The 9,126-nt window shown below is 33.4% G+C and overlaps 1 pseudogene; it reads left to right on the forward strand.

Moving 5' to 3' along the window:
* Nucleotides 1–284: 284 nt before the first annotated feature.
* On the forward strand, nt 285–3,145 carry LOC143622342 (peptidyl-prolyl cis-trans isomerase FKBP17-1, chloroplastic-like; annotated as a pseudogene).
* The last annotated feature ends 5,981 nt before the right edge of the window (nt 3,146–9,126 follow it).

Raw genomic sequence — 9,126 nt, forward strand, 5'->3', positions numbered from 1 at the left:
AATGGGATTGAGTATTAGGCTAAAAATTGAGTAGGGTTTGAGTTGGGTCTTGGGCTTAAAATTGGATTGAATAAGACTAATGGGCTTATTGATATTAATAAGAAAAATTGTTTATATAACATTTATATAATTATATTTATAAAATTTTCATTGTATTTTTTAATACGGTTAGTCTCAAATCTCATGGGGTCGTCTTGAGATTATACAAGGTTATCAAGCTTTCCAAGCTCAGAACCCATTACAAGGCGTTTGAATCGAAGCGGAAGCTGTGTGATTCATACGATATGTTCTTTGCAGATAAACGGGTTATTCATCTTTTGCCTAAGTTGTTAGGGAAGCAATTTTTTAGGAAGAAGAAGTTGCCATCGGGTGTGGATTTGGGTCATAAGAATTGGAAGGAGCAGATTGAAAGAGGGTGTGGTTCCGGGTTGTTGTTTTTCGGGTCCGGGACGTGTAGTGTGGTGAAGGTTGGAAAGGTTTCGATGACGAGAGATGAGATTGTGGAGAATGTGGTGGCGGCGATTCAAGGTTGGGAAGGTTTCGATGACAAGGAATTTAGTTTTTGAATATTGAAGGTGTTTTTAGAATCAGTTTTGCAGTTTGTTCTTGTTGATGATTTATACTTATAATTTAAAATAAACTTTGCATGAAAAGCATGCTGTTTTCTTATTAAGGGGGGTGTTTGGGATTCCTTATTTTACCTCCTTATAACTTTTCATTAAGTTAATAAGTTACAAAAGTGTAACTTATGGAACTTTTCCTCTCACAAGATAAGCAATCCCAAACACCTTATTACTTTTTAAAAAGTTAATAAGTTAGTAAAAATAAACAATCCCAAACACCCCTAAATTTGAATTAAAACCGAATTGGAGCTGTAAATAAACGAGCCGAGCTGGCACATTTAGATTCCAAGTCGATATGAGATTGCTTGTTGGCTGACTGGCTCTAGCTTTATCTGAGCCGAACTCAAGCTCAAATTCATAGTATTCGAGCCAAGGTGAGCTGACTCGTTTAACATACTAGCGTGAGAACCCGCACTCGCAACCGCAACGACATTGGTGTTTTACAGTTTGTAACTCCTCCGTTTATTTCTTAGACTCCTCGATTTACAGAACTGCCTGAATCTGGAGGTGTTAAGGCGTTGGATCTTCGCCTTGGTGATGGTGATGGTGATGGTGTTTCTCCGGTCAATGGCGATCAGGTTTCGATGCTCTTATCACTTTCAATCTGTATAGGAAATTTGTAATTATAGAATTTTAAGCTACAGTTTGTTAACACAAGGGAACTAGATAAATTTACTTTGAATTCTAGAAACAACATTTGATTTAGCTTTTTTACGTGTTAAATTACGTCGCCGTAATGATTTGTTCAAACAGAAATTACGCCATTATACGAACTTCATCCTGCTGAATTTTTACTTCTTTTATACCTAAAATTACACACTCAAAAACACTCATGTTACTAACACTGTAAACGAACTGAACCGAACCGAATGAAGCCTTGTTCATGTTCATTCGTTTAGCTTTAAACTTGTTCACGTGCGGTTCATGAACGCTAACCGAACGAAAAATCTTGTTCCTGCTCGTTCGTTAAAGAACTGAACTTGTTCACGAAAGCAAACGAACATCCGCTATTTTAAGAAAAAAAGACATTATTCTTAACTAAATATAAAGTTAAGAAACTTGAGAATTGAGATGATAATAATCATAAGCATAATCATCACCCAATCGGCGGTTTTTATTCTTATAATGTCAATGAACTATGAAGCACATGTTAGATTTGGTGTTAGTTAAAGCAAGACTTTATAAAACAAACAATGACAGAATGGACATAAATAATAAAATTATAAAATTTAAATGCTATGTTGGTTATTACAAATAAAATATTATAAAATATAAAACAAACCTGTATCTAATGAACATAAGCAAACATAAATGAACATATTAGTCATTACCGAACGCTTACGAACACAAATGAATGGATGCAACCTCTGTTCATGTTCGTTCATTTAACTAAACAAACAAAATTTCTTGTTCGTTCTTGTTCATTTATTAAACGAACGAACGTAAACGAACTTTCAGCCGAACGGTTCACGAACTGTTCGCTGAACGTTTGGTTCATTTACAGCCGTAGATGTTAGTATATGAATTATAATAGTTACGAAAGCAAAATGGATATAGGAAAGGTGGTTTTGATATTAAATTTCCCTATCTGAGTTGTATCTTACCTAGATTCAAAAATCATGAAATATATATATAACCTAGTTTCAGTTTCCTTGTTTAAATTAGGATGAGCATGTGAGTTTCTTATGTTCTGATTTTGATTGCAGTAATAATTATAATTTGAATATTTGATGCACAAATTGTGAACTTTATGCATATGTTTTTAGTGTTGTTGATTGTATGATTTTGAGTTTAAAAAATGAGGTAGATTGTATGCATTGAGGATTTAGGATGCTACTGAAAATGTATACAATATGTTAGTATGTAATCTGTCTTTTTCATATATACGTATTTGCATCTGTGTACTGTACAGGTTGCCATTCACTACTATGGTCGGTTAGTTGCAAAGCAAGGATGGCGCTTTGATTCAACATACGACCACAAAGATGAAACCGGTGAACCGATTCCCTTTATCTTCGGTCTTGGTTCAGGCAAAGTAAGTGTTTAATGCCTACCAGTTGTGTGTTTGACAAGTTATGGAATTTACAGAAAAATTAAGGATATTTGCAGTAGTTAGTATAACTGTATAAGATATTAAAACTGATTATTGTGTAGAGTTGTATAATGCACTCTTTTATGATCCACTATGAGAGCATTTGTTTCATTTTTTAATGTAGTTCAGGTGACAGCAGGGATCCAAGCAGCTGTTAGATCAATGAAAGTGGGAGGTATTATCCCGCCATCTCAAGGATATCAGAACATGGATCATGAGCCCGTTCCACCAAACTATCAAATGGCCACTTGTTTCCTCGGTTTTGTTTTGTGGGACTCATCTCCATTTGTGTTTTGAAAGTATTTTGATAGGCAAAGGCTGTTCACTACCATTTTCAATCCTACACGCCTTGCGAACGGAGAAGGCTCGATCTTGGGGATTATCATATTTGATATTTGACACTGATTTGGTCAGTGTGAAACGCCTCTAAATTTTCGAATCTTGTCTTGTGCATAATCTAAAACGTGACCAGATATATTTGCATCCATACATAATTGTGGTTACCAAACAAATATGGATATCATGATTTTTATTGTATCCGAGTATCACGATTTATTTCTGTAATTCATCATACCGTTGGATGTTTGTGTGATTTTCAAACGTTACTCATCATGGCATTTCCTGATGCTATCTGCTATCTTCCAATGGATCGATTGATTATCAGTTGGGGAGTGACTTCCGATCCTTGGATATTAATTTTGAACTACTGCAGACAATCACTTATAATTATTATAAAACTTTTCCATTATTTGGTCTAGATTGTTGGTATAAGTGTGATTCTAAAAGCTAATGTTACACAATACCTGTAAAGAATGAAGCAAATGGGTCAAATCAACCGGAGTTGACATTTGCAGTAAATGTATAAAAATATTTTGTTTTGTTTTGTTTTTTTGACTCAAATGCTGTTACTGTTGGTTAAGAATATGTACTACTGTTAATTTTGCTTTGCACTTTCACTGTGATAGTGTTTCTTGTTTTTGATCAACTGTAATATGTGATCATCTTATATTGTAGTGTTAAGATCACCATAAATAGCTATGTAGGACTGTAGGAGAATTTAAAACCACTTGCACCACACGTGTACCTATTAAAACCCATTCTGACCCGAACAAAAAAAAAGGCACGACATGCTTCTAACCAAAACTAAACCCTGAGCTGACACCTTTCCCAACCCGACCTGCCCGCTTTACGGGACATAAGACCATGTGTAGTCATAACTCTCCACATCCAGGCATTATGCGCCACGTGGCACCCAGTCAGAGTTATGATTTTTTACAAAAACAGGGTGTAGTCATAACTCTCCACCCCCAGGCTATATGTGCCACGTGGCGCTCAGTCACCATTTTTTTTTGTTTTTTTAAATAATAATTAATAATAATAATACTATTGCAGCCATACTAAATAGGAATAATAATAATAGAGCAGCAGTGACCAGTGAGTAATAATAATAAATAAGAATCACATCATCATCTTCTATTTCTAAACCCATCGGAATAAACTGACCGGAAAACATGTCGGAATAAACGGGACGGTCAATCTCATCCATCCCTCTGATCAGCACCAAAAATCAATCCATCCCTTCCATCCAACATCCATCCCTTCCATCCATGTGATCAACTCGCCAGAAAAGTCGCCGGAAAACATAAACTCCGGTTACACCACTACGGCACCACCTCCTCCTCCTCCTCCATAAACCCTTCCAACAGTTATATACAACGGTCATTTTTTGATTTGTGTGCCATTCCTGCGCGTTTTGTATACAACGCACCAAAAAATAAAAAATCACATAACGCAGGGGGGCGGTGTACCCCGAGTTTTCCTCCAAAACGCCGGTGGGAACGTTCCCACTACGAACGGTCTAACAGAATCCATTCTGAAAAAGAAGTTAAAAATAATTAAACATACCAATTTGAAAGTAATCTTAAATCAATTATGTGTTACTTATTTTATTAAATGTCGAAGCACCAATTTCTTGAGCATTTAATTTAATTATGAGAGTTTATGGAGAAGGACATGTGAATTTGTCGATGCACCATTCTCTTGAACATTAAATTCATTTTTTGGGTATTTATGGCAAAGAACATGAAAAAATGTCGATGGTCATCTTTCTTTAAATGTTCTGTGAGATTGCTTTTATTAGACATGAAGTCTTTATTTATTGTCTTGCTAAGTTTTTTTTATTAAAAATCATTTAGTTTCGATAGAGACTAATCGAGTTTTGTTTGAGAAATCATTTTTTTGTAAAAATGCTTAAGGAGAGATTATAATAAATACTTTTGAAGTAATTTAACAGTCATAAAATAAACCATACCTTTTCTGTTACTTATTTTATTAAACTTTGGGTTGGGTTGGGGGGGGGGGGGTAGATGGTTAATATCCGGTTTCCAACGGGAAGAGACGGCTATATAGGTTAGGAGTTAGAAAATAGTAAAAAAAAAAACTTAATGCTGGTTTTGGTTAATTTGTTCCCGGCTTGAAAACTTCTAGCCTGTCTCTAACCTATGGCTATTTTCATAATTGAATCGATTTCTCCTCTACCGGTTATTAACCGGTTTCTGTTTTGGGCCGGGTTAGGTTAAATTCGCTTACAATTTGCACCTCTACCTTGAAGTCTGGAAGACTGGAACTAATAACTAATTAAATTGCCATTGGGCTTTAAAACAGCACCATCGATTATGGCCCATATCATGCTGCTTGAGTGCTTGGTCTATTGGGTTATTATATTTGTTATTTTTAAACATATATCGGGGGCCCAAAACTTACTTGCATATAGAGGTGAAAAAAAAACCGTACCCGGAACCGGACCCGAAAAAAATATCCGGAACCGGTTTTTTTAATACCCGAAACCGGAACCGACCCTACCCGTGGGATATGGTTTTTGAGCTCAATAACCGTACCCGATTATACCCGTAAATACCCGGAACCGGTCATACCCGATACCCGATACCCGATACCCAATACCAATTTTCTAATACCCGAAATAATACATGAGTTTTTATAGTATATTTTTATGTTTACTTCACAACTTTTATGTTTAAGTTTTTTTTAAAATGCATAGCGGATTTATGGTTTTTGTAATATAGTTTAATTATTTTTATAAATTGCAAAGCAAATTTAAATTTTAAACAAATTTAAATGAATAAAAAAATACAAATTCAAAACCGGGTATTAATACCCGGTCTTACCCAGTTCCAATACCCGGTTATACCTGAACCCGATCATACCCTACCTGGGTGCATAGGGTTGGGTTTTTCTCCTCAATACCCTACCCGAATTTCCAATACCCGGTCATACCCGAAACCAGTTCCATACCCGAACCCGAGTATTAAAAAAAACCCGATTTATACACCTCTATTTGCATATAATCAAAATGAAACCCGCTCAAGAAAAGAAAGAAAAACCCTATATAATTACATAAGATTTCTTTAACAACTTCATGTAAAAAACAGTGGTAACAAAATTAATCTAAACAAACTTCTAAGTGTGTATAGGATATTATTGTTGAGTAGAAAAAGCAGATTATATGGTAATATTGTTTTATATTATCTAAAGAGACACACAAAAAAATAAAAAATAAAAAAACAATTACCTACTTTCATAAGTTGTCTAATTTATGTAATTTAGTTTTTCTTTCATTAGATTGTTAACTTAATAAAAAAAACGTATACACTGGTTTAGTAAATAGTGCATATCATTTATTTAGACCCTTTAATGGTCATATCTACTTACGAAAAAACATATAGAGGCGATAGTGCTAATGAGTCATACACCACAGTCAACAAAAACTTTTACCAACTCATTTTGACTTTTGGCTTGTTAGCTAACTAACCCAACATTCCAACCTACCATTTTACTATTTTATTCTGTATACGTATATTTAGTACAAGGAAAAAAAAAGAGAAAAAAAGCCATTTGAAGAACAGTTAAGCAATAAACTACTAACCAAAATCGATCAATAGAAGAACAACATATCAATACGTACAAGTATCAAGAACCCTCGTAATAAGTATTAATAGTATTGACACTTACAAGTATCATTTCTATTCATTATGTCTATAATTGTTTAGAAGTTCCCGAGTCTAATTCGCTATTTGATTAACTAGATAAGTTTACCTAACCGAAAAACTGCTAGGTCTTAAAATAGTGTGAAATTAGTGTTGTTGGAATATTAAAGCAATAGAAAATAGTGAAAATAAAGATCAAACAAATCTCTTCACTTTGTTCATAGTAACTAATTTCTTATTTCTCAATTTCAAATTGATCGTTAAGGCGGTCCTTCATCAACTTTTTTTTAACAACAAATTTTTCAACCTAAAATTCTTTAACCTTACATTTGCAAAGATTTTTATTATTGTATTAACCACTTTTTATGTTCGTATTCTTGTTATTTATTATATCACTACATATATTTGACTATTATTGTTATTTTTTAAATTGAATTAATATAACCCTAAAACTATTTAGGAATCAACTTTTTCATTAAAATGGAAGGCAAGCGAGTAGCTTCTTGCAACAAGTTTTGCAATTTTTATCATATCAATACAAAACAAAGTTTCAAATAAATATCATACAAAAATATATTGAGGTTATACGAAAACAAATCTTATTAAAACATAACTAACCCTTTATCTTGTTATCTTATTCGTAACAAGAAGACTAACCTTTTATAAAAGTTTGTTTAATGGATTTGCTAAAAAGAAATGTGTGCTTAATGTCATGATGTGGTGTAAGCATGTTATCATCATGATCTATACATATTGGGTGGGTAAAGTTCAGTCAAGAAGAATCAACAAAACAATAATCACAAGTAACCAAATTATAATATACAAAGTTATATTAAGTGTTTAGTCAAGAAAACGTGTTTGATATCTTTCATAAGAATAAATGGCCGAAGACCTGTCCTCATCGATGAACACATGCTAACACCTTTCGCTCAACACAATCAATTTTGATAAACATATTAACAGTAGTTCCAGTATCTTGATAGTATAAATCACCAACATATTTTGATTAATCATATAATCTAGTTGGTCAATACAGATTTTCCAAGATGCATAAAGTTGTTTTGTAAGTGTTAATAAATTTGAGTGTGACCTTGACTAATCTGAACAAAATCAAGAAAAACACATATCTACGTTGATGGTCGTATCGTGAAATTGTCCATGTATCGAAATTGGAATTTTAGTTTACGCAAATCTATGCTCTATTTTGGAATTATAGAATCGTTTTTGTGTAACGAATATCTTTTTTTGCTTTTGTCCAGGTTAAAAAAAAAGAAGACGACTTTGGCAATGCTCAAACTTATTGTTTTACAAACACAAAACACTACTTGATTTATATTCTAAAGTGATATTGTAAACTTCATTATTCACAATCCAAAATGAAGATTAAATAAAGCAAGATAAAATTTTTGGAATCTGGCACTATTTTGAAAATGTACAATTAAGACACTTTAACGCTTGATGCCAAAGACGATTCATACATGCAAAGATATCCTAGAATAGTAAGTACAAACATTCAATGAAAAAAATATAAGCATTTCCTATATGCAACAAATCAATGACAGAGAACTCGTAGATCAAAGTTTGAAGAGGGATTAATCAACCAAACATTATTCAATCACAATGATATTTTTATAATGCAAATTGGATTTTAATAATTCAAACTTAATGTAGTTGTCTGATAATAATCTGATGTGGCTCCAACGATTAATCGTTGACCAAAGAAATTAGACGGGAAGCCGGATTAGAAATTTAGAGAGAAACTTAGATCAAATTAACATTTTTCATTCATAATTCATTTTGAAATTACATAGTCTTTTATAGGCATACAAAGAAACTACCAAATTATCCACTATGCCATTATACGACCCATGATCTCCTAAACATAATAAATAAACTACTAAACTAACTAATAACTAAATTAGTGGAAGATAAATGTGGGAAGACACATATCATAATCTCACCTTAGAAAATAACTGTCAGCGGTCCTAACATTCACAATGTTTATCTTCATTGGAACCCCGTTAAAAAAACTTAACGGCGTTATGTTTTTTCCAAATTTCAAACTGATTTATAACTTTCGTTCGAAACAAGGATATAAGTCGATTAATGTAAATGTTGCCTCAAAACGGTGGTCGAAGTCTTAACTTAAAACATATTAAATCCAAGTAATGAATGTAATTTGTTAGAACGTTTTAGAAGAATAAACCCGGTTTAGTGTATAGTCGGCGTAAGTCGTAACGCATTAGCACACCATCAAAGCTGACGATTTGACAATCACAATGGTGAGTCTGAAGATGACCACCATGTTATCTTCATCTCTCAGAAACCCTAGCTTACCATCACCTTACAACCTCCGTCAAATCCACCACCGTCATTCCCATCTCCACTCACTCATCCAAACTCTCAC

Source organism: Bidens hawaiensis, unplaced genomic scaffold (assembly GCF_021521415.1).
Source record: "Bidens hawaiensis isolate Kalapana, Puna unplaced genomic scaffold, B.hawaiensis_p1.1 tig00003115_1, whole genome shotgun sequence".
Classification (NCBI taxonomy): Eukaryota; Viridiplantae; Streptophyta; class Magnoliopsida; order Asterales; family Asteraceae; genus Bidens; species Bidens hawaiensis.